The sequence below is a fragment of the Oncorhynchus masou genome, unplaced genomic scaffold (assembly GCF_036934945.1).
Source record: "Oncorhynchus masou masou isolate Uvic2021 unplaced genomic scaffold, UVic_Omas_1.1 unplaced_scaffold_3061, whole genome shotgun sequence".
Classification (NCBI taxonomy): Eukaryota; Metazoa; Chordata; class Actinopteri; order Salmoniformes; family Salmonidae; genus Oncorhynchus; species Oncorhynchus masou.
Window position 1 is genome coordinate 275 of NW_027009479.1, and position 23,095 is coordinate 23,369.

The 23,095-nt window shown below is 45.8% G+C and overlaps 1 pseudogene; it reads left to right on the forward strand.

Moving 5' to 3' along the window:
- The first annotated feature begins 3,287 nt into the window (after positions 1-3,287).
- On the forward strand, positions 3,288-21,935 carry LOC135534134 (disco-interacting protein 2 homolog B-A-like; annotated as a pseudogene).
- The last annotated feature ends 1,160 nt before the right edge of the window (positions 21,936-23,095 follow it).

Sequence of the window (23,095 nt, forward strand, 5' to 3'; positions counted from 1 at the left end):
ACACACCCCACCTCACTATGACACCCCTCACTATGACACGCCTCACTATGACACACACCATCTCACTATGACACCCCTCACTATGACACCCCTCACTATGACACCCCTCACTATGACACACCTCACTATGACACCCCTCACTGCCACCCCTCACTATGACACACCTCACTGCCACCCCTCACTATGACACAACTCACTATGAGACACCCCACCTCACTATGATACTCCTCACTGTAACACAACTCACTATAACACGCCTCACTATGACACACACCATCTCACTATGACACCCCTCACTATAACCCACCTCACTATGACACGACACACCTCACAATGACACCCCTCACTATGACACACCTCACTATGACACACCTCACTATGACACACCTCACTGTAACACAACTCACTATAACACACCCCAACTCACTATGACACACCCCACCTCACTATGACACCCCTCACTATGACACCCCTCACTATGACACACCCCACCTCACTATGAGACCCCTCACGAAGACACACCTCACTATGACACACCCCACCTCACTATGACACCCCTCACTACGACACAACTCACTATGACACACCCCACCTCACTATGACACCCCTCACGAAGACACACCTCACTATGACACACCCCACCTCACTATGACACAACTCACTATGACACACCCCAACTCACTATGACACACCCCACCTCACTATGACACACCCCACCTCACTATGACACCCCTCACTATGACACCCCTCACGAAGACACACCTCACTATGATACCCCTCACTGTAACACAACTCACTATAACACGCCTCACTATGACACCCCTCACTATAACCCACTTCACTATGACACGACACACCTCACAATGACACACCTCACAATGACACACCTCACTATGACACCCCTCACTATGACACCCCTCACTATGACACCCCACCTGACTATGATACCCCTCACTGTAACACAACTCACTATAACACGCCTCACTATGACACACCCCACCTCACTATGACACCCCTCACTACGACACAACTCACTATGACACACCCCAACTCACTATGACACCCCTCACGAAGACACACCTCACTATGACACACCCCAACTCACTATGACACACCCCACCTCGACACCCCTCACTATGACACACCCCACCTCACTATGATACCCCTCATTGTAACACAACTCACTATAACACACACCATCTCACTATGACACCCCTCACTATAACCCACTTCACTATGACACGACACACCTCACAATGACACACCTCACTATGACACCCCTCACTGTAACACAACTCACTATGACACACACACCATCTCACAATAACACCCCCCACCTCACTATCAACACACCACTATAACACACCCCACACCACTATACTATACCACACCACCATACCACCATACCACCATACCACCATACCACCATACCACCATACCACCATACCACCATACCACCATACCACCATACCACCATACCACCATACCACCATACCACCATACCACCATACCACTTTTATTTTATTTTAATTTTACCTTTATTTAACTAGGCAAGTCAGTTAAGAACAAATTCTTATTTTCAATGATGGCCTAGGAACTGTGGGTTAACTGCCTGTTCAGGGGCAGAACGGCAGATTTGTACCTTGTCAGCTCGGGGATTTGAACTTGCAACCTTCCTGTTACTAGTCCAACGCTCTAACCACTAGGCTACCTGCCGCCCCAATACACTATACTACACGACTATACTACACCACTATACCACCACTATACCATACCACTATACCACACCACTATACCACACCACCATACCACACCACTATACTATACCACACCACTATACCACACCACTCTATACCACACCACCATACCACACCACTATACTATACCACACCACTTTTCCACACCACTATACCACACCACTATACCACACCACCATACCACACCACTCTATAACACACCTCACCACTATACTATACCACACCACTATACCACACCACTCTATACCACCGTACCACACTATACCACCATACCACACCAGTCTATACCACCATACCACACCACTCTATACCACCATACCACACCACTCTATACCACACCACTCTAAACCACACCACTCTATAACACACCACAACACCTCACTCTTTCTGTTTTTATGTTCATCACTGACTGACTTTAACCGTGGTGGTTTAACTGTGTCTTGTCAATGTCACTTCCCTGGTGTTAATTGTACTTTGCTCAGCATTTTAGTCATTGTTTTATAACCCCTTAAGGTCGATGTCCACTCCCCCTACAGAAATCTAATTAGCATAATAACAAAATCCCCGTTAAAAATCCATCCGTTTAAGCTTGAGATGTCATTCCACTGCATCCGCCTATGTGACACTTCCACATCTGCGGTGAAAGGTGACCGAGCTAGAGAAAGGTGACCGAGCTAGAGAAAGGTGACCGAGCTAGAGAAAGGTGACCGAGCTAGAGAAAGGTGACCGAGCTAGAGAAAGGTGACCGAGCTAGAGAAAGGTGACCGAGCTAGAGAAAGGTGACCGAGCTAGAGAAAGGTGACCGAGCTAGAGAAAGGTGACCGAGGTAGAGAAAGGTGACCGAGGTAGAGAAAGGTGACCGAGGTAGAGAAAGGTGACCGAGGTAGAGAAAGGTGACCGAGCTAGAGAAAGGTGACCGAGCTAGAGAAAGGTGACCGAGCTAGAGAAAGGTGACCGAGCTAGAGAAAGGTGACCGAGCTAGAGAAAGGTGACCGAGCTAGAGAAAGGTGACCGAGGTAGAGAAAGGTGACCGAGGTAGAGAAAGGTGACCGAGGTAGAGAAAGGTGACCGAGGTAGAGAAAGGTGACCGAGGTAGAGAAAGGTGACCGAGGTAGAGAAAGGTGACCGAGCTAGAGAAAGGTGACCGAGCTAGAGAAAGGTGACTCAGATATTCGATTGACACTTCAGAACAAACTTCTTTTAGAATTTTTTGGGGGGCTATCTGATGTTCCATGTCATGAATCTGTTATTCAATGTGTTTTGTATGGGGAAAATAGCATTAATTAAGGCCAAATAAAAATGTTCATCAAATTTATTTATTTTTTAATACTTCTAGTTGTCTTCAAAATCAAATGGCAAAAAAGATCCTTGGGTTCACCTTCTTAAAACAATTCTATTTAACGTAGTAGTGCCTCCTCCCTGCTGATTTTATACAGCACTTTTCATGGACCCAAAGATGCTTTTGGGAGTTGGTTTCTAATGTACAGTATGTGTGTTTTAGCCCTAATGTCATAGTATCTTGTGTTTCAGCTCTGATGTGTATTGTGAAGCCAGACGGGCCTCCGCAGCTCTGTAAGACCGACGAGATCGGAGAGATAGTGCTGAACTCCAGGGCTGGAGGAACCTTGTACTACGGTCTACCTGGAGTCACCAAGAACACCTTCGAGGTGAGGAGAGGACTGTTTACTGAACCCTCTCATCGGGTTTCTGCATTTCTGTTCAGTGTAGTGCTACTGACACTGGGATGTAGCCATCAACATGACTCCTCTGTCAGAGCATTACAATTCTAAAAGCTCTACCCCAATTGTTTTATTCAGTGGTCATGGTTACCTATGGTCTCTATTACTAATTAAGGTTGCCAAGCAACCATTTAATTTACAGAAGTTACCTGAATCTTTGGTAATTTTGCTAATTAACAGAAAATGTATTGAACATCTATGGTACCTTTGGTCATTTTATGCTGGAATAATGTTTATATTCCTATTATAGTATTCATTTATTTGATTTTATCCATGTCCATATTGTCCATGAGTTTCTAGTGGATAGACCACTCGGTTCAAGAGAAAATAGCCAAATTAAAAATTAGCATCATTTTCAATTAACTCTTCCAATTATTATTTTTTTTTTCCAAAACATTGAGAACAAATATATATTGACATAGTAAAATAAAGTGTGTAAAATGTTTTATATATATATATATATATATAAGGACATTTCATGTTGAAACCCTCATATTAAACACCAATGGTATTCACTATGTTGATGTTTTATATTTAGGGTAATGTTTTACCGCTTTCTCATTCTATACTGAACAATAATATAAACGCAACATGCAACAATTTCAAAGATTTTACTGAGTTACAGTTCATATAATGAAATCAATCAATTGAAATAAATGAGGCCCTAATCTATAGATTTCACATGACTGGGAATACTGATATGCATCTGTTGGTCACAGATACTGGATCAGAAATCCAGTCAGTATCTGGTGTGACCATTTGCCTCAGGCAGCGTGACATCCCCTTTCATAGAGTTGATCAGGCTGTTGATTGTGGCCTGTGGAATGCTGTCCTCCTACTCTCCAATGGCTGTGTAAGAGATTGCTGGATATTGGCAGGAACTGCAACACGCGTCGTACACGTCGATCCAGGGCATCCCAAACATGCTCAATGGGTGACATGTCCGGTGATTATGCAGGCTATGGAAGAACTAGGACATTTTTCAGCTTCCAGGAATTGTGTACAGATCCTTGTGACATGGGGCTGTGCATTATCATGCTGAAACATGAGGTGATGGGGGTGGATGAATGGCACGACAATGGGCCTCAGGATCTCGTCACGGTATCTCAGTGCATTCAATTTGCCATCGATAAAATGCAATTGTGTTAATTGTCCATAGCTTATGCCTGCCCATACCATAACCCCATTGCACCACGGGGCACTCTGTTCACAACGTTGATATCAGCAAACCGGCCGCCCACACAACTCCATACACTCCATACAACGAGGACAGTTGGACGTACTGCCAAGTTCTCTAAAACAATGTTGGAAGTGGCTTATGGTAGAGAAATGAGATTTCAATTATCTGGCAACAGTTCTGGTGGACAATCCTGCATTCAGCATGCAGATAGCATGCCCTCAACTTGAAACATCTGTGGCATTTGTGTGACCAAAACTGCACGTTCATTTCCGCACAATATGCACCTGTGTAATGATCATGCTGTTTATTCAGCTTCTTGATATTATCCTGGCAAATAGAAAAATGTTCACTAACAGGGATGTAAACAAATTTGTGCACATAATTTTAGAAATTTAGCTTTTGTGTGTATAGAACATTTCTGGTATCTTTTATTTCGCTCAAGAAACATAGGACCAACACTTTACATGTTGCGTTTATATTTTGTTCAGTATCTTATTTAGTTATTTCATATATTTTACAAGAGAGGACCAGAGATAATTCGACACCTGGCCAAAAGGGCCAGTTCATTCTGGTATATTACTGGTAAACTTCTAAAGTTTCCAGTAATATACCCTCCCTTTGCAACGCTGATCTCTCTAACCTGAGTTGAGGAGTTGTGTTGACAGTTAAACGTGTTGTTGTGATTGGTTGAAAGGATGACCATTATGTAATATATTATGCAGTAACCTCCACAGCTGAAAGTGTGTCCCTCTGTGTCTCTGCAGGTGATTCCTGTGAACCAGGCAGGAGCTCCGATGGGAGACATCCCCTTCACTAGGACTGGCCTGCTGGGCTTCGTAGGGCCGGTAAGATAGACCGTCGTTTCAGGCCCTACCTAACCTATTCAGTCTATAGCTATGCACAACTACTTTATATCAACAAAACATGTCAATGTAGAATAGAGTTCTGGCGTGTCTGTTGATGTCTAGAGAATGAAAATAAATGGTGACATTGCTTTGTGACCTTCTGCTATTTCCTCCCGAACTCCACAGGGAAGTCTGGTGTTTGTAGTGGGGAAGAATGAGGGGCTCCTCACGGTCAGTGGTAGACGACACAATGCTGATGACTTGGTGGCCACAGCCCTGGCCGTGGAGCCTGTCAAAACTGTCTACAGGGGGAGGTGAGTGTGTCAGGAGCGCTGTCCTTCTGGGGTGTTTTGCTGTGTTGGTAAGGTGTGAGAGAGCTTTGGCCGTGGAGCCTGTCAAAACTGTCTACAGGGGAGGTGAGTGTGTCAGGAGCGCTGTCCTTCTGGGGTGTTTTGCTGTGTTGGTAAGGTGTGAGAGAGCTTTGGCTGTGGAGCCTGTCAAAACTGTACAGGGGAGGTGAGTGTGTCAGGAGCGCTGTCCTTCTGGGGTGTTTTGCTGTGTTGGTAAGGTGTGAGAGAGCTTTGGCTGTGGAGCCTGTCAAAACTGTCTACAGGGGGAGGTGAGTGTGTCAGGAGCGCTGGTCCTTCTGGGGTGTTTTGCTGTGTTGGTAAGGTGTGAGAGTGCTTGGCTGTGGAGCCTGTCAAAACTGTACAGGGGGAGGTGAGTGTGTCAGGACGCTGTCCTTCTGGGGTGTTTTGCTGTGTTGGTAAGGTGTGAGAGTGCTTTGGCCGTGGAGCGTGTCAAAACTGTCTACAGGGGGAGGTGAGTGTGTCAGGAGCGCTGTCCTTCTGGGGTGTTTTGCTGTGTTGGTAAGGTGTGAGAGAGCTTTGGCTGTGGAGCCTGTCAAAACTGTCTACAGGGGGAGGTGAGTGTGTCAGGAGCGCTGTCCTTCTGGGGTGTTTTGCTGTGTTGGTAAGGTGTGAGAGAGCTTTGGCCGTGGAGCCTGTCAAAACTGTCTACAGGGGGAGGTGAGTGTGTCAGGAGCGCTGTCCTTCTGGGGTGTTTTGCTGTGTTGGTAAGGTGTGAGAGAGCTTTGGCTGTGGAGCCTGTCAAAACTGTACAGGGGGAGGTGAGTGTGTCAGGAGCGCTGTCCTTCTGGGGTGTTTTGCTGTGTTGGTAAGGTGTGAGAGAGCTTTGGCTGTGGAGCCTGTCAAAACAGGTGAGTGCCACAGTCATTCTGCTGTGTTGTTTCGCTGAGGTCTTAAGGCGTGAGAGTGTGCCGTGCTGTCTTGTCCCTCTCCCGGAGGAGGATCACTGTGTGCTCTGTGACGATGGTCTCTAGTGTGAGAGTAGGTTGTTATTGTGGGTTGTGTTATTGCTGACTGACTCTCTCCCTGGTGTAGGATCGCTGTGTTCTCAGTGACCGTGTTCTATGATGAGAGGATAGTGATTGTAGCAGAACAAAGACCAGATGCCAGTGAAGAGGACAGTTTCCAGTGGATGAGCAGAGTACTACAGGTACATGTTTTATGTGTGTTCTCTCCTCTATAAATATATCTACCTCCGTACTAAAGATATAATACGTATTGTCTCATATCTATCACAGGTACCTAGTATTATCTATCCTTCCATCTATTTATCATTTATCTTCACTTGTCAAACTGGGTAGCCTAGTGGTTAGAGTGTTGGACTAGTAACCGGAAGGTTGCAAGTTCAAACCCTGAGCTGACAAGGTACAAATCTGTCGTTCTGCCCCTATTGTATTTTCAACATTTTGAAGTAAAAAAACAACAACTCCAAAACGAAACTCCAAAACGAAACTCCAAAACGAAACTCCAAAACAAAACTCCAAAACAAAACAAAACTCCAAAACAAAACTCCAAAACAAAACAAAACTCCAAAACAAAACTCCAAAACAAAACTCCAAAACAGAAGCATAGAAATAGCTCACATAATAGTTAGACTTGCTTTCAATAAGAATGACAGATCTATAACTCACATTTCTATGTGAATTTGGTTGGGTCGCCCAAAAAGTTACATATTGCAGCTTTAAGTTAATAGTAGAAGTACATCTAGGCGACAGTACGTTAACAGCAGTGGTGGGGTAAGTACTCAATTTTCATACTTGAGTAAAAGTAAAGATGCCTTAATAGAAAATGACTCAAGTGAAAGTTACTCAGTAAAATACTACTTCAGTAAAAGTATTTGGTTTTAAATGTACTAAAGTATCTAAAGTAAATGGGATGCTAAAATATACTTAAGTATCAAAGGTACAAGTATAAACCATTTCAAATTCCTTATATTAAGCAAACCAGACAAACTCCAACACTCAGACACCATTTACAAACAAAGCGTTTGTGTTTAGTGAGTCCACCAGACCAGAGGCAGTAGGGACAACCAGGGATGTTCTTTTGATAAGTGTGTGAATTGGATCATTTTCCTGTCAAAATGTAACGAGTACTTTTGGGTCTCAGGGAAAATGTATTGAGTAAAAGTACATTATTTTCTTTAGACCCCAAAAACTACTTAAGTAATACTTTAAAGTATTTTTATTTCAGTACTTTACGCCACCGATTTAACAGTAAGCCGGCCCTATGACGTGTGTTCTGTCTACTATAGGCTATAGACGTTATCCACCAGGTGGGTCTGTACTGCCCAGCCCTGGTCCCAGCCAACACGTTACCCTGTTATAGGTAGCACACCGAACAACAGTGCATACAGTACTGGCATCACATAAACAGTATATCATGTGTTTTCCTCGACAGGCTATAGACAGTATCCACCAGGTGGGTCTGTACTGCCTCGCCCTGGTCCCAGCCAACACGTTACCCAAGACACCACTGGGAGGGATCCACATCTCTGAGACCAAACAGAACTTCCTAGAGGGGAACCTGCACCCCTGTAACATCCTCCTCTGTCCACACACCTGTGTTACCAACCTGCCCAAACCACGGCAGAAACAACCAGGTGTGTGTGGCTATAATGACTGTCTATATCTCTGACACAGTGACCCTTGACACTGTAGTAGGTGTGTACCTCTAACCCTCCTCTCCGTACTATAGTTGGAGTGGGCCCGGCCTCCATCATGGTTGGTAACCTGGTAGCAGGAAACAGGATGTCCCAGGCTGCAGGCAGAGAGCTGGGCGTGGTGGAGGAAGAGGGTCTGGTCAGGAAGGTAAGACCCCACTGAGCCAAGCTGTACTGGGCTGAGCCAGCAAGGTGTCGGCCCTACTGTTTGAAAACAAACACTCCAGTAGCAGCTCTACAGTCTGTCTTCAATACTCATCTTATTTACCGTAGTCCTAATGACAAACGTATAGCAGAAGCTTTGTTCTGTCTCTACATCTTATTTACCGTAGTCCTAATGACAAACGTATAGCAGAAGCTTTGTTCTGTCTCTACATCTTATTTACCGTAGTCCTAATGACAAACGTATAGCAGAAGCTTTGTTCTGTCTCTACATCTTATTTAAGTCCTAATGACAAACGTATAGCAGAAGCTTTGTTCTGTCTCTACATCTTATTTACCGTAGTCCTAATGACAAACGTGTAACAGAAGCTTTGTTCTGTCTCTACATCTTATTTACCGTAGTCCTAATGACAAACGTGTAACAGAAGCTTTGTTCTGTCTCTACATCTTATTTACCGTAGTCCTAATGACAAACGTATAGCAGAAGCTTTGTTCTGTCTCTACATCTTATTTACCGTAGTCCTAATGACAAACGTGTAACAGAAGCTTTGTTCTGTCTCTACTTTCTCTCTGGCGATGTAGCTCTGTATGTGGCCCACCATGATGGTAAGAGTTTAGGAGACATACCTGCCCCAGTAAGGCTGCTTCTCTCAGATGTGCTGCTTGACAGTGACTGTGTATTATGTCTGCACCACTGTAACCGTGAGCAGATCAATGGTGTGCACCCCTGTAACCGTGAGCAGATCAATGGTGTGCCCCCCTGTAACCGTGAGCAGATCAATGGTGTGCCCCCCTGTAACCGTGAGCAGATCAATGGTGTGCACCCCTGTAACCGTGAGCAGATCAATGGTGTGCCCCCCTGTAACCGTGAGCAGATCAATGGTGTGCACCCCTGTAACCGTGAGCAGATGAATGGTGTGCACCCCTGTAACCGTGAGAAGATCAATGGTGTGCACCCCTGTAACCGTGAGAAGATCAATGGTGTGCACCCCTGTAACCGTGAGAAGATCAATGGTGTGCACCCCTGTAACCGTGAGCAGATCAATGGTGTGCACCCCTGTAACCGTGAGAAGATCAATGGTGTGCACCCCTGTAACCGTGAGCAGATCAATGGTGTGTCCCCCTGTAACCATGAGCAGATCAATGGTGTGCCCCCCTGTAACCGTGAGCAGAACAATGGTGTACATCTGTTGAATGAGGGAATGGGCTGTGCAGTCACACAGCGAAACACACAGAACCTCACTATACGTGTGTGTGTTTTTACTGTGCTTAAAGCCTGCTATTGTACTCCCTCCACAACCGTCCTGTTTCTGTCCACTAGTCTTTGGTTCTCTTCTCTCCTTAATGGTGGCTTCCTCTTTCAGCACCAGTTCAGAGTCCTGACCCACACTCTCCCCTCTTTCAGCACCAGTTCAGAGTCCTGACCCACACTCTCCCCTCTTTCAGCACCAGTTCAGAGTCCTGACCCACACTCTCCCCTCTTTCAGCACCAGTTCAGAGTCCTGACCCACACTCTCCCCTCTTTCAGCACCAGTTCAGAGTCCTGACCCACACTCTCCCCTCTTTCAGCACCAGTTCAGAGTCCTGACCCACACTCTCCCCTCTTTCAGCACCAGTTCCTGTCTGAAGCGCTACAGTGGAGAGCCCAGAGTGACCCTGACCACGTCCTGTATGTGCTGCTCAACGCTAAGGTTGGATGGTCACACCTCTAGAAATGTTCCCATTTTTACTCACATTTCTTATGCTCTTATACGTTTTAACATATGATTGTGGAGGTTGTGTTGGCTCCCCTAGCTAATGCCTCCAGCCTAGGCTTTAGCTGAGTGGGCGAATACTGTCTTGTGCTGTGCAGAGGACCAGGGTTTGAACCCTGGTTGGTCACACTTGCTAGGCCTTCCTGTATATTGCACCTGTACAGTGTCTCTTACCACCTCTGTCCTCCAGGGGGCAGCAGTGTGCACAGCCACGTGTGTTCAGCTGCACAAGAGAGCAGAGAAGATAACCTCAGCCCTGATGGAGAGAGGAGGCCTCAACACTGGGGACAACGTAGTGCTGTTATACCCCCCTGGTGGGTTGAATGACCTACACACACACTTCACACGAGGCTGCTGATACTGTCCATCCTCACATATACAATCTCTGCCTTAGAATAGTCAGTTAAATGCTATTGTTAACAGTCCTCCTCTCTTCTCTCCCTCTCTCTCGGTCTCCTTCCCCACCCTTCTTACTCCCTCCCTCCCGCCCTCCCGCCCTCCCTCCCGCCCTCCCTCCCCTCCCGCCCTCCCTCCCGCCCTCCCTCCCGCCCTCCCTCCCTCCCTCCCGCCCTCCCGCCCTCCTTCCCTCCCCCCCGCCCTCCTTCCCTCCCTCCCCGCCCCGCCCGCCGTCCCTCTCTCCCTCCCTCCCTCCCTCTCCCCAGGCATTGATCTGATAGCTGCCTTCTATGGCTGTCTGTATGCTGGGTTGATCCCTGTAACAGTGCGACCCCCTCACCCCCAGAACCTGGCTGCTACCCTGCCCACCGTCCGCATGATCATCGACGTGAGTCAACTAAAGCCACGAAGACGTTTTCACATAACCGCTTCATGAAAGATGTTCTGCCTCAATATATACAAACGTGTATTTATACTATGAAAACTTTACTAACTGCTGAAATGATCTTTGGTGGGGGTGGGGATCAAATTCCTGTCTGTGTGTGTGTTGCAGGTGAGTAAAGCTGCCTGTATCCTAACCACCCAGCCCCTTATGAGGATCCTCCGGTCCAGAGAGGCTGCTGCCAGCGTCAACGTCAAGACCTGGCCCACTATCATAGACACAGGTACTGTGGCAAATCCCAGATGACTCCCAAGACACGCTATTTTCACATGATAGGGGACTATTTAGGACCAGAACCACATAAGGTAGTGTTCACTATACAGGGACCAGAACCACATAGGTTAGTGTACACTATACAGGGACCAGAACCACATAGGGTAGTGTACACTATACAGGGACCAGAACCACATAAGGTAGTGTACACTATACCACTATACAGGGACCAGAACCACATAGGGTGTTTACCTTTCTCTGTGTGTCCTTTCTAGATGACCTCCCAGGAGGCGGTCCCCAGCTCTACAAGCCCCCCACAGCAGAGATGCTGGCCTACCTGGACTTCAGTGTGTCCACCACAGGAATGCTGGACGGGGTCAAGGTAAGGGCACTATTGTAGCATGTCCATCTCAGGAGAAATGATCCCACAGCCATTCTTTTGCATATTAAAAGGCATATTTGTTTCTCTCTCGTCTTGTTTCTCTATCTCTCTCTCTGGTTTCTCTCGTCTTGTTTCTCTATCTCTCTCTGGTTTCTCTCGTCTTGTTTCTCTATCTCTCTCTCTCTGGTTTCTCTCGTCTTGTTTCTCTATCTCTCTCTCTGGTTTCTCTGCCTTGTTTCTCTATCTCTCTCTCTGGTTTCTCTCGCCTTGTTTCTCTATCTCTCTCTCTGGTTTCTCTCGTCTTGTTTCTCTATCTCCCCTCTGGTTTCTCTCGTCTTGTTTCTCGGTCTCTTTATCTGTTTTTCTCTCTCTGGTTTGTCTCTCTCTTGTCTCTGGTTTTTTTCTCGTCTCTCTGTCTCTTTGTGGTGTGTGTGTGTGTGTGTGTGTGTCAGATGTCCCACTCGGCGGTCAGTACTCTGTGTCGCTCCATCAAGCTACAGTGTGAGCTCTACTCCTCACGCCAAATAGCCATCTGTCTGGACCCCTACTGCGGCCTGGGCTTGTACAGTGGTGCCTCTCCAGGTAAGAGACACACGGCTGGGCTGCCAATATTTTCACATACATTTTGTATAATCCTTGTGCCGCTCCTATGTCGCTCTATAATCTAGTGTTGTTGACACTGCGGCTGATCTCTATTGAGCAGAAAAGTGACAGCAGCTTTTTGGGTTGTGTAATGACTAGAGAACGTTCCAATATTGTGTGTAGTGTGTACTCGGGTCACCAGTCCATCCTGATCCCTCCTATGGAGTTGGAGCTGTCCTTGCCTCTGTGGCTGAGCACCCTGAGCCAGTACAAGATCAGAGACACCTTCTGTTCCTACTCTGTCATGGAGCTCTGCACCAAGGGCCTGGGCACACAGACTGACTCTCTCAAGGTAAGGAACACACACAGACAGCTTGCTAGGTGTTGATTCCAGAATCTAACATCTGTCAACTGTATCCTGTATACACACCAGAAGAGGCTGGTGGTAAGTGTAATGTCTAGGAGTCCCCACCCTGTGTGTATTATTAACCTGTGTGTCTGCAGGCGCGGGGTGTGAACCTGTCGTGTGTGAGGAGCTGTGTGGTCATAGCAGAGGAGCGTCCCCGGCTGGCACTGACCCAGTCCTTCTCCAAGCTGTTTAAAGACCTGGGCCTCTCCCCCCGTGCTGTCAGCACAGCGTTTGGATCCAGGGTCAACCTAGCCATCTGCTTGCAGGTGGGCCCCAGCGCACGCACATACAAATGCAGGGAGCCGCAAAAATATGCATGCATGCATGCATGCATGCATACGCACACACAGCTGGATCTTAAGAATGATGGTGACTCATTTGGACTTTTTAGATCACAAAGTTCCCTTTCTGTTTCTCTGCCAGGGTACAGCTGGACCCGATCCCTCCACTGTCTATGTAGACATGAAGTCCCTCCGCCATGACAGGTGAGGATAGCTAATGGACATCACTAAGGTTTTACCCAGGGTTTTCCTGGTCAGGTCACATGGTCATGTACAATACATTGCAGAGAATGTAGTCTGTCTGTCTGTGTTTTCCAGGGTGAGGTTGGTGGAGCGAGGCGCCCCACAGAGTCTTCCCCTCATGGAGTCAGGCACTGTAAGTACATGGCGCTGAGATGACTAAAGCTTTACTGTATGCTTCCCAGTCTAAACTGTTTGCACATATATTATGATTACATTTTGTGATGTTTTGTTGTTTTTTGTGACGTTTTGGTGTTTTTTTGTAACGTTTTGACATTTTTTGTGTTTTGTTTTTTTTCTTGGCTGTTCGTGCACACGTTTATTTTCTTGGCTGTTCGTGCACACGTTTATTTTCTTGGCTGTTCGTGCACACGTTTATTTTCTTGGCTGTTCGTGCACACACGTTTATTTTCTTGGCTGTTCGTGCACACGTTTATTTTCTTGGCTGTTCGTGCACACACGTTTATTTTCTTGGCTGTTCGTGCACACGTTTATTTTCTTGGCTGTTCGTGCACACGTTTATTTTCTTGGCTGTTCGTGCACACGTTTATTTTCTTGGCTGTTCGTGCACACGTTTATTTTCTTGAGGCAAGTTAAAAGTTCGGTATCTGAAGTAAAACATCTCAGTTAGATGTACAATTGTGTGGCTCGGACCTCCTCTGCAAAAACGTCAAAATGACAGATTTCATGATTTATCTTAGATGAATTCTGACTATTTTGAGGATGTGTTTCTGGCTATGTTGTTGCCATGATGACTGAAAAGGGATGAACAACAGTGATGTTGCTGCTTTTTTCTCGTGTTTGAAACAAAGGTCTTTAGGGAGTATGAGAGCACAGACGGTCGCTTCACCTAGCAAAGTTCTGCAGGGAGCAAACCAAACCTGTGTGTGTGTGTGGACGCCTTTAGACTGTGTTTTGACCTCTTGACCTCTTGCTTCTCCAATGAAACTTCCTCTTGTGTCCATGGGGTTGTCTACTAAACCTGATCTCCCTGTCTGCAGATTCTTCCAGGGGTGAAGGTGATCATCGTGAACCCAGAGACCAGGGGTCCGTTGGGGACTCGCATCTAGGAGAGGTGAGTATGCAGACACCACAGAGGAACAGGTGGTGGGGGTGTATGGTCAAGTTGAAAGGGGTTTGCTGTGAGAGTATTGTAGCGAAGACTTCAGAGTTTCTTCTCTTTCTCCTACAATAATTTAACCCCATCACCTTGTTCTACTACAACCTAGTCAATATATTTCTCTTTCACTATCACTTATTTTTCTATCTTACCTCGCTGGTTAATGACCATCTCTTGTGTTCTTCAGATCTGGGCTCAGAGCCCCTGGTTACTATATATACTGAGTATACTAAACATTAGGAACACCTTCCTAACACACACACACATTTTTGCCCTCAGAACAGCCTCAATTTGTCGGCGCATGGACTCTACAAGGTGTTGAAAGCGTTCCACAGGGATGTTGGCTCATGTTGACTCCAATGCTTCCCACAGTTGTGTCAAGTTGGCTGGATGTCCTTTGTGTGGTGGACCATTCTTGATTCACACAGGAAACTGTTGAGTGTGAAATATCCAGCAGCGTTGCAGTTCTTGACACAAACCAGTGTTAGTGAACTTGGGTTAATTGACCGTCACTGACATAAGAGAAAAACTGCTGATGCACAAACAAATGTTGAAATTGCACCTGGTGTATTCTACTATCCTAATTCTCAACAGTAAATTGAGACCCCGGCTAAATTATGATTTTATTATTTTTATAAATAAATATATATGCAGTTGAAGTCGGAAGTTTACATACACTTAGGTTGGAGTCATTAAAACTCGTTTTTCAACCACTCCACAAATTTCTTGTTAACAAACTATAGTTTTGGCAAGTCGGTTAGGACATCTACTTTGCGCTTGACACAAGTAATTTTTCCAACAATTGTTTAGACACATTGAGTTAAGTGAAATAATCTATCACAATTCCATTGGGTCAGAAGTTTACATACACTAAGTTGACTGTGCCTTTAAACAGCTTGGAAAATTCCAGAAAATTATGTCATAGGCTAATTTACATAATTTGAGTCAATTGGAGGTGTACCTGTGGATGTATTTCAAGGCCTACCTTCAAATTCAGTGCCTCTTTGCTTGACATCATGGGAAAATCAAAAGAAATCAGCCAGAAAAAAAATGGTATACCTCCACAAGTCTGGTTGATCCTTGGGAGCCATTTCCAAACGGCTGAAGGTGCCACGTTCATCTGCACAAACAATAGTACGCAAGTATAAACACCATGGGACCATGCAGCCGTCATACCGTTCAGGAAGGGGATGCGTTCTGTCTCCTAGAGATGAACGTACTTTGGTGCAAAAGTGCAATCAATCCCAGAACAACAGCAAAGGACCTTGTGAACATGCTGGAGGAAACAGGTACAAAAGTATCTATAACCACAGTAAAACGAGTCCTATATCGACATAACCTGAAAGGCCGCTCAGCAAGAAAGAAGCCACTGCTCCAAAACCGCCATAAAAACGCCAGACTACGGTTTGCAACTGCACATGGGGACAAAGATTGTACTTTTGGAGAAATGTCCTCTGGTATGATGAAACAAAAATAGAACTGTTTGGCCATAATGACCATCGTTATGTTTGGAGGAAAAATGGGTAGGCTTGCAAGCTGAAGAAAACCATTCCAACCGTGAAGCACAGGCGTGGAAACATCATGTTATGGGGGTGCTTTGCTGCAGGAGGGACTGGTGTACTTCACAAAATAGATGGCATCATGAGGAAGGAAAATGATGTGGATATATTGAAGCAACATCTCAAGACATCAGTCGGGAAGTTAAAGCTTGGTCACAAATGGGTCTTCCAAATGGACAATGACCCCAAGCATACTTCCAAAGTTGTGGCAAAATGGCTTAAGGACAACAAAGTCAAGGTATTGGGAGTGGCCATCACAAAGCCCTGACCTAAATCCTATAGAAAATGTGTGGGCAGAACTGAAAAGCGTGTGCGAGCAAGGAGGCCTACAAACCTGACTCAGTTACACCAGCTCTGTTAGGAGTAATGGGCCAAAATTCACCCAACTTATTGTGGGAAGCTTGTGGAAGGCCACCCAAAATGTTTGACCCAAGTGAAACAATTAAGGCAATGCTACCAAATACTAATTGAGTGTATGTAAACTTCTGACCCACTGGGAATGGGATGAAAGAAATAAAAGCTGAAAAAATAATTCTCCCTACTATTATTCTGACATTTCACATTCTTAAAATAAAGTGGTGATCCTAACTGACCTAAAACAGGGAATGTTTACTAGGATTAAATGTCAGGAATTGTGAAAAACGTAATTGTTTAAATGTATTTGGCTGGAGTAACGACTTCAACTGTGTGTGTGTGTATATGTATATATGTGTGTATATATATATAATATATATCTTTATCTATATATAATGTGTGTGTGTGTGTGTGTGTTTTTTGTGTGGAATTGATCAGATGGCCTTCAAAAGGAGGGCCACCTGTTTCCCATCCCTGATGTAGAGGATAATGAAGCCCTCTCACTCTCTGTTTAGATCTGGGTTCAGAGTCCCCACAGTTCCAGTGGCTACTACACCATCTATGGAGAGGAGAGCTTGCAGGCGGACCACTTCAACACGAGGCTGAGCTTCGGGGAGCCCCACACCCTGTGGGCCAGGACGGGATACCTGGGCTTTGTCAAGAGGACCGAGCTACTGGGGTCCACCGGAGGTTAGAGACCCTTCTAATGTAACCATCCTAGCATTTAGCATGTTATGGACTCTCTCAAGTCATATCTTTCTTGGGGTGTGGCCATTCTCACCCCCCACTAGTTGCTACACCAAACCAATCTGAAGACTTGTCTTAGTCGTACAAGGCATGTTCATTCTGTTTTAAGATCATCTCACCAAATGTAATTTATGCAGGTTGAAAGGGGTAGTTTGGTCTATGCTAAACTACAGGACTGTTTTGCTATCACAGACTGGAATATGTTCCGGGATTCTTTCCGATGGCATTGAGGAGTACACCACATCAGTCACAGGCATCATCAATAAGTGTCCCCAATGACTGTACGTACATTCCCCAACCAAAAGCCATGGATTACAGGCAAAAGTTGCACTGAGATAAAGTGTAGAGCTGCTGCTTTCAAGGAGCGGGACTCTAACCCGGAAGCTTATAAGAAATCTCGCAATGCCCTCTGACAAACCATCAAACAGGCAAAACGTCAATACATGACTAAGATCGAATCATACTACGCTCGTCGGATGTGGCAGGCCTTGCAAACTATTACAGACTTCAAAGGCAAGCACAGCCACGAGCTGCCCGGTGACGCAAACCTACCAGATAAGCTAAATAACTTCTATGCTCCCTTCCAGGCAAGTAACACTGGAACATGCATGGCAGCATCAGCTGTTCCGGACGACTGTGATCACGCTTTCCGCAGCCGTTGTGAGTAAGACCTTTAAACAGGTCAACATTCACAAGGCCACAGCTCCAGACGGATTACCAGGACGTGTACTCTGAGTATACGCTGACCAACTGGCAAGTGTCTTCACTGACATTTTCAACCTCTCCCTGTCTGAGTCTGTAATATCAACATGTTTCAAGCAGAACACCATAGTCCCTGTGCCCAAGAACACGTAAGATAACCTGCCTAAATTACTACCGACCCGTAACACTCACATCTGTAGCCATGAAAGGCTGGTCATGGCTCACATCAACACCATCATCCCAGAAACCCTAGACCCACTCCAATTTGCAGACCACCCCAACAGATCCACAGATGATGCAATCTCTATTGCACTCCACACTGCCTTTTCACACCGGGACTAAAGGAACATTGATGTGAGAATTGCTATTCATTGACTACAGCTCATCGTTCAACACCATAGTGCCCTCAAAGCTCATCACTAAGCTAAGGACCCTGGGACTAAACACCTCCCTCTGCAACTGGATCCTGGACTTCCTGACGGGCTGCTCCCAGATGGTAAGGGTAGGTAACAACACATCCGCTACGCTGATCCTCAACACGGGGCCCCCCGGGTGCGTGCTCAGTCCCCTCCTGTGCTCCCTGTTCACTCATGACTGCACGGCCTGGCACGACTCCAACACCATCATTAAGTTTGCCAATGACAACAGTGGTATGTCTGATCACCGACAACAACAAGACAGCCTATAGGGAGGAGGTCAGAGACCTGGCCGTGTGGTGCCAGGACAACAACCTCTCCCTCAACGTGATCAAGACAAAGGAGATGATTGTGGACTACAGGAAAGAGAGGACCGAGCACGCCCCATTCTCATCAACGGGGCTGTAGTGGAGCAGCTTGAGAGCTTCAAGTTCCTTGGTGTTCACCTCACCAACAAACTAACATGGTCCAAGCACACCAAGACAGTCGTGAAGAGGGAACAACAAAACCTATTCGTGTCCTCAGATCCTCAAAAGGTTTAACAGCCGCACCATCGAGAGCATCCTGACGGGTTGCATCACTGCCTGGTATGGCAACTGCTCGGCCTCCGACCGCAAGGATAGAGGGTAGTGCGTACGGCCCAGTCACCGGGCCAAGCTTCCTGCCATCCAGGACCTCTATATCAGGCTGTGGTCAGAGGAAGGCACTAAACATTGTCAAAGACTCCAACCGCCCTAGTCGTAGACTGTTCTCTCTGCTACCGCACGGCAAGCAGTACCAAAGCGCCAAGTCTAGGTCCAAGAGGCATCTACCCCCAAGCCATAAGACTGCTGAAATTCTAATCAAATGGCTACTCAGACTATTTGCATTGCCCCCCTTCTACGCAACTGTTATTATCTATGCATAGTCATTTTAATAACTCTACCTACATGTACATACCTTGACACCGGTGCCCCCGCACATTGACTCTGTACCGGTACCCCCTCGCTATTGTTATTTTACTGCTGCTCTTTAATTATTATTATTTATTTTTTTGTGGTATTTTTTTTAACTGCGTTGTTTGCTAAGGGCTTTTAAGGAAGCATTTCACTGTAAGGTACCTGTTGTATTTGGCACATGTGACGCATACATTTTGATTTGATTGTGCCTTTTTAAAGGCCCAGTGCAGTCAAAAATGTTATTTTTCTGTTTTTTGTAAATGTATTTTATTTTATTGTCACACACCAGGTAGGTGCAGTGGATGAGGTTGAAATAATACTGTGATAATTATGATAATACCCTTTTAGTGTAAGAGCTGTTTGAAAATATTGCCTGAAATTTCAGCCTGGTTTGGTGGGATGGAGCTTTGGCCTGCCTGGTGACATCACTAGGCGGTAAATTGGTTAATAGACCAATAAGAAAGAGTTCCAAACTCAGACCCCTCCCAGACAGTCCTAGCAAAATTGCTCTTTACTATGAAGCTATTTTTTTTAACCATTTTAATTGAAAGCAATCACATGAAGGTACTTAATTGTTACCCAGACATGATTTGATATTGAGATAAAAGCAGCATCATGGGTGTTGGGTTTCTAAGCGGTCTGTATTGATGACAAATCTATTTTCACTCCTGATCCATCTGCCTGCCTTCCCTTCAGATCGTCATGACGCTCTGTTTGTGGTGGGCCAGCTGGATGAGACGTTGGAGCTCAGAGGGCTTCGCTACCACCCCATCGACATCGAGACCTCTGTGTCCCGGGCACACCGCAGCATCGCTGAGAGGTGAGATACTGTTGTCTGCTCAGACACACACAGTACATGCATGCTTCACTAGGTGTATTGTAACCTGATGTGACTGTTTTGTAGTCTGTACCAGAACTGTGTTTGACATTGACATATACTGTATCTAGTATAAACCCACATGTTTGGTTTCCTTGGTGTTGAGAAAGAACGGGAAGGGTACACAGCACCGTCCCCACTGTACCAGTTGAATGTTGAACTTGATGAGTGACTGACTGTTGGTGCTGGTCATTCTCTATATCTGCTGTGTACCCCTGAATGTTAACTTGATGGGTGGCTGTCTCTCTCTCTCCACAGTGCTGTGTTCACGTGGACCAACCTCCTGGTAGTAGTGGCAGAGCTGGCCGGGTCGGAGCAGGAGGCCCTGGACTTGGTGCCTCTGGTGACCAACGTGGTTCTGGAGGAGCACCACCTGATTGTGGGCGTGGTGGTTGTTGTTGACCCGGGGGTCATCCCCATCAACTCACGGGGAGAGAAGCAGAGGATGCACCTCCGGGACTCGTTCCTGGCCGACCAGCTGGACCCCATCTACGTGGCCTATAACATGTGAGGAGGGCCCAGGCCCCATTCACACTGGGGTGGAGGCTGGCTATGGGGGTCCACTGGAGTGGAAGCTGGCTCTGGGGTCCACTGGAGTGGAGGCTGGCTCTGGGGGTCCACTGGAGTGGAGGCTGGCTCTGGGGGTCCACTGAAGTGGAGGCTGGCTCTGGGGGTCCACTGGGGTAGAGGCTAAAGTATAGAGGCTCTGAGAGGGAGGCGCTAGACACAGAGAGGGGGCTGGGGGGTGGACTACTTCTCCCAAGAATGGACCTCACACACTCACTCATCTGGCAGTGGGACAGATTGGCAGGGCAGGAGTAGCATTGGTGGATGGGCTTGGACTTGGTTTAGCCATCCTGTTACAGTAATTCCTGCCCCAGCTTTCTTTTTCTCTCGGCCAGAGTCTACTCTCTATGAAACAGAGACGGTTTATTAAGGCTGTGGGTGGGAGTGAAGTTAGAGCATGTCTGTCTGCATGGGGTTTTGCTGCTTCTTACTGGTGCTTTTCCAACCACTCCCTGCCTCTCACTGACAGAGTAGGAAGATGATTGGTTTCTCCTCTTTGATTGATTGACACTTGGGTCCACCTATCAAGTAGATGTTTGCCAATACCCTCATCCACTGTCTCTCCCCAACTGCTCCTAACCATGATTTTATCCCCAGACATTATTATTGTGAATCTTGTTTTATATAAGAAAATACAGAGGTGTGTTTCTTATCTCGATCCATTCCCTGGTTCAGCCTGTACCCTGCTCTCTCCTCTCTCCTGAGTGGTCCACAGTCCGTCATGTTGGTCAGGATATGACTGTGGAGTCAACGTGACGAGCTGGAAGCTTCCCCCATGCACTTTAACCTTTCCTTGTCCTTCCATAATCTCTCCTAGCCTATTCCCAGTGTATGGGACTAGTTTATGCAGATCAACTCCTCATGAGACAATGACCAAAGGAGTTGGAAAGACTTGGGACCATGTGTACTGTACGTCCCAAATGGCAACCTATTCCCTATATAGTGTACTACCCTATGGGCCTTGGTCAAAAGTAGTCCACTAAATAGGGAATAGGGTGCTATTTGAGAGGCTATCTATATGTCACCTGGATTGTCGATGGGAGACTCTGACCTCCTCTACTCACTTCCATTTTTCATCAAGAAATGCAGAAGAACTAAACAATATCACAAACAATACAATAGCAGCAGTAAGTACAGCCCACTGAGTCGGACAAACGCCTGCACCTCAGTAGCTGTACTTACTGCAGAGCTGGAATTGACCGGTCATCTTACGTGTCTGTCCCATAGATCTCGTTTTTTTTTTTTTTTTTTTTTTTTTTTACACTTTACTGCTATGTTAAAAGCTTTTAGACATGCTAGAAAAATCCACTTTAAAACACACTTGTCATTGGTATGGAATGAAACAGATGTGCAACATAAACATACCAGCAGACTCGCACAACAAAACAGACCGTGTTTATTTTTGGGGGACAATATTTTAAGGTCTTGATGTATGAGCAGGAATCGTTCCATGAGAGTTCTCTCATCGATCATGTGAATAAAATGGACTTCTGGTTTAACTGCTGTTTTATGGGGTCAGGGTTATATGCATGTACAGACATACGGCTGTACATATTTATCTTCACACAGCTCTATTTATCGTCATTATTTAAATATCTAGCAAGCACAAAATACTGGTGATATGGAACAATAAACTTCTGATTAACTTGCTGGCTGACCTGATATCATGGAGGCTCCTCTGCTGAATCACTATCTTAGCTTGAATAAGTATCAGTCAGTCAGCTGCTGGCCTCTGTCACAGGCTTTCAGATGACAAAGACTTGGGGTCCGTGGCTAGTCAATTGCTAGGCTTGTTTGTTGATTCTGGAGTGCCCATTGAGTCACCAAGGGGCATCTATATCTCTGACTAACTTCACATGAAGCTACATCTGGGATGTCGGAAGACTGCTGTGCCTTTAAATGTGGAAGACACATTTCAGTTGAATGCATTCAGTTGTACAACTGACTAGATATCCCCTTTCCCTTTGGTTTGTGCCATCATGAAACGTGACATCTTCATAAATCAAGGACTTGGTGAATTACCAAACCCAGTTGGCAGTGGGTATAAGATGAGGACAAATTCTTGCCTTATAAAACCTGTGGAACTTGTAATACTTTTACTATTATTATTTGTCAAAGGTTTTAATTTCATTATTCTGATTGTATTATGACTAGAAAAGGGATTGTGAAGGGTAAGATGTTGACCGTATAGGGTATATTTTAGAGGTCAAAAACTGTATAACTGGTGTACATTGAAATGATGAACTTGTTCTTTGTTCATAAAACTTGACTGATCTTTCATACTTGACAGAAAATTTCTGCATCACAGACTTAAACGTAGGCTAAGTAACACATTTCAAAATTAAAGGAAGCATATCATATGGTTTGGCAGGTGGTAACAATTTGCACTTTTCCATATCATTATTA